The sequence below is a fragment of the Egretta garzetta genome, unplaced genomic scaffold (genome assembly GCF_000687185.1).
Source record: "Egretta garzetta isolate BGI_Z169 unplaced genomic scaffold, ASM68718v1 scaffold303, whole genome shotgun sequence".
Taxonomy (NCBI): domain Eukaryota; kingdom Metazoa; phylum Chordata; class Aves; order Pelecaniformes; family Ardeidae; genus Egretta; species Egretta garzetta.
In genome coordinates, this window is record NW_009259174.1 from 878,399 (window position 1) to 882,566 (window position 4,168).

Genomic DNA, 4,168 nt, shown 5'->3' on the forward strand with positions numbered 1-4,168 from the left:
CTCCTCTGCCCTGGTGAGACCCCACCTGGAGTACTGTGTCCAGTTCTGGGCTCCCCAGTTCAAGAAAGATGAGGAACTCCTAGAAAGAGTCCAGAGGAGGGCAACTAGGATGATAAAGGGACTGGAGCACCTCCCCTACGAGGAAAGGCTGAGAGAGTTGGGCTTGTTCAGCCTGAAGAAGAGAAGACTGAGGGGGGACCTTATCAACACATACAAATATCTTAAGGGCGGAAGTCATGAGGATGGAAGCAGTCTGTTTGCAGTGGTGTCCAGCGACAGGACTAGGGGCAATGGGTGCAAACTGAAACATAAGAGGTTTCAGTTGAATATGAGGAAAAACTTCTTTACTCTAAGGGTGACAGAGCACTGGAACAGGCTGCCCAGGGAGGTTGTGGAGTCTCCTTCTCTGGAGATATTCAAAGCCCGCCTGGACGAAGTCCTGTGTAGAATGCTCTAGGAGAGCCTGCTTTAGCAGGGAGGTTGGACTAGATGATCTCCCGAGGTCCCTTCCAACCCTTGCAATTCTGTGATTCTGTGACTTAACCACCTCCCTGGGAAGCCCATTCCAGAGCCTGACAACCCTAGCCCTTTAGTGTTATGGCCCTTTGTCCGTAGTGTTAAAGGCAATTCCCTGTATGGTTGAGTAGCTACGCCTACACTCCACGGTACCTGCTGCTGGGTTTCCTCTGGTGTCTCTGTTGCTCTAACACATAAAGATACCCTGAGACACTGCCAACACCACAAATGTCCCTAATTTGTGCAACTGAATTGTGTCCACTTTGTTATATGTCATCCTCATGAGAATATCCTGGAAGCCTTAGTTATCTGAAGTATCACTATATCCCATGTTTAGCAACTGAATTAAATCCTGGTTTTCCACTGCCTGTCACAGATAAGCATCACAAACGTAAACCTGTGTCACTGGTTTCTCACATCATCGACACCCACATGTAAGCTCCTAAAACAGTTGTGTTAATCTCAAAATTAATTCCTCCATGTATCTTTTAGAAAGTTTCTCATAAAACTTCTTTCTTCAGATTCAAGTCCAACTTTTAGAGAAAACATGTTTCTTTCTGAAGGAAAGGAGGCAGGTTACCAATGACTAGGATATATATATAAACCACCACAACAGTTTCAAAACTGTTTGTAAGGAGCTTCAAAAAGAATTATTTTAGAGTGATGTACTTCTGGCAATTCTCTGTATTTTTTGTTCAATTTAAACTGAAAATTAACCCTTATGCACTGGTGCTTGTCTATAATTGAATACTGCATCATGTAAATGTTTGCTATAATGCTACAAAAGTATTTAGAAATTATTTCCAAATTAAAATGAAGAAATAACAAAGTTACAACAGAAAATTATTGACAATTGGAGGTGAAAATTTACTTTTTCTTACCAATAGGTGTAATTTTTCCTACTATGGTTTATATTTAAGTATAAATCAAATAAAACACTCCATGATTTTCATTACACTGAAAATTAACTGAAGAGTTCTCTAGAGACTAGCCAGGTCAAAATTAAAAGCTAATCATTGGACCTTTGAGAAAAAGAGATTTGTGTTCCTTACTTTTAAATCCACTAAAAAAGATGAAGTCATAAACTGCAAATATTATTAACAGATTGGAAATATTGTACTGAGATCCTCTTAAAATGAAGGCTTAAATTTATAGCCTAGGTTTTTATGATAATTCATTTCACTTTCAAGGTGCAGTAATTATGTTGGCAATGTAGCCAGGCTTGAGTAACAGGATATCAAACAATGTAATTCAAAATTCAGTAGAGGAATTTAGAAGCCAATCAGTATTAACATATTAAAAGAAAAGTAACATGTAGCTGAAAATGAAGTAATAGAACCTGCAATGTTGCCATAGAAATTTATTTTAATTTTGCTTCTTTGATTTGCCTGAAACCATCTGCTGAACTAAAACAGTTCATATTTTTTTATTCAAGTCAAACTAGAAAGATTGATGGCTTGACCAATATAAGAAATTATTTCACATTATAATAGATAAGATTTAGTTACTCCCTTTCAATAGGTGTTCCAAATGTTTTGTGTTGATCTGTACATTTAATTTATGTTCATTTTCACTCTTAAAGGATTCAGGGAGCATAAAAATTTGGTGGGAGCCTTAAACCTTCTTAATGTTGAAGTATTTTAGAATATTTACTTGAATTGTTCATTTACAAGCTTATCATGAATATTTTTTTCTGTTATTTTTAATATTGTGCTTCATGGAAAATATATTTGGTTTGTGTGGCAAGGTTTTGGTAGAGGGGGGGCTACAGGGGTGGCTTCTGTCAGAAGCTGCTAGAAGCTTCCCCTATGTCCGATGGAGCCGCTGGCCAAGGCTGAGCACATCAGTGATGGTGGTAGTGCCTCTGGAATAACATATTTAAGAAGATGGGGGGTGGTGGTTGGGCAGAAACTGCTGGAGGGAACAACAGCCAAAGAAGGGAGTGAGAATGTGTGAGAGAAACAGCCCTGCAGACACCAAAGTGAGAGAAGAAGGAGGGGGAGGAGGTGCTCCAGGTGCCAGAGCAGAGATTCCTCTGAAGCCGATGGTGAAGACCATGGTGAGGCAGGCTGTCGCCCTGCAGCCCATGGAGGTCCATGGTGGAGCAGATATTCACCTGCAGCCCGGAGAAAGCCCCACATCAGACCAGGTGGATACCTGAAGGAGGCTGTGACCCTGCGGAAAGCCTATGCTGGAGCAGGCTCCTGGCAGGACCTGTGACTCCATGGAGAGAGGAGACCACGCTGAAGCAGGTTTGCTGGCAGGGCTTGTGACCCCATGGGGGACCCACGCTGGAGCAGTCTGTTCCTGAAGGACTGCACCCTGTGCAAGGGACCCCACGCTGGAGGAGTGGAAGAGTGTGAGGAGTCCTCCCCCTGAGGAGGAAGGAACAGCAGAGAAAATGTGTGATGAACTGACCCCAACCCCCATTCCCGTCCCCCTGCACCACTGATGGGGAGGAGGTAGAGAAAATTGGGAGTAAAGTTAAGCCCAGGAAGAAGGCGGGGGGGGAGGGAAAGGTGGTTTTTTCAGATTTGGTTTTAGTTCTCATTAATCTACTCCTATTTGATTCACAATAAATTAAATTAATTTCCCCATGTCAGGTCTGTTTTGCCCATGACAAGAATTGCTGAGTGATCTCTCCCTGTCATTATCTTGACCCATGAGCCTTTCATTATATTTTTGTCCCCTGTCCAGCTGAGGAGTGATAGAGTGGCTGGGTGGGCACCTGGCATCCAGCCAGGGTCAACCCACCACAGTAAGTTAACAAATAAACAAGTTAAGAAACAAACAAAAAATATCATTAAGCTGACATTTTATTTTGCTAGTTGTTCAAAAATTCTAAGCTACTTTTTGAGGGTAAAAGGTACCACAGTTGCCCTCAATTTTCAGTGGTATTTTTAAATGAAGTTTGAATAAGACTATTTTAATCTTTTAAAATATCAAACAAAATTAGTACATGTAAAACAAAGCAAACCCACTAAAGACAGTATGTGGATATGTCTTTTTTGACACGATATGATAACCATGCAGAATCACAGAATGACTAAGGTTGGAAGTGACCTCTGGAGATCATCTGGTCCAACACCTCTGCTCAACAGGGACACCTAGAGTCAGTTGCCCAGGACCATCATAGAATCATAGAATCATAGAATCATAGAATGTTTTGGGTTGGAAGGGACCCCTAGAGGTCATCTAGTCCAACCCCCCTGCAGGAGCAGGGACACCGCTAACTAGATCAGGCTGCTCAGAGCCCCGTCCAACCTGGCCTTGAATGCTTCCAGGGATGGGGCCTCCACCACCTCTCTGGGCAACTTGTTCCAGTGTTTCACCACCCTCATTGTAAAGAACTTCTTCCTTATATCTAGTCTAAACCTACCCTGGTTTAGTTTAAAACCATTACCCCTTGTCTTGTCACTGCTGGCCCTACTAAAAAGATTTTCCCCATCTTTCCTATAGGCCCCCTTTAGCTACTGAAAGGCCGCAATCAGGTCTCCCCGCAGCCTTCTCTTCTCCAGGCTGAACAAGCCCAACTCCCTCAGCCTGGCCTCATAGGAGAGGTGCTCCAGCCCCCGGATCATTTTTGTGGCCCTCCTCTGGACCCACTCCAACAGTTCCGTGTCCTTCTTGTGCTGAGGGCTCCAAAGCTGGA

The 4,168-nt window shown here is 42.9% G+C and overlaps 1 protein-coding gene across 1 annotated transcript in view; it reads left to right on the forward strand.

Moving 5' to 3' along the window:
- Positions 1 to 4,168, forward strand: part of LOC104123321 (kelch-like protein 1) — a gene marked incomplete at its 3' end in the record, with an annotated part of 110,254 nt that overhangs the window by 84,026 nt on the left and 22,060 nt on the right. The window lies entirely within an intron of this gene.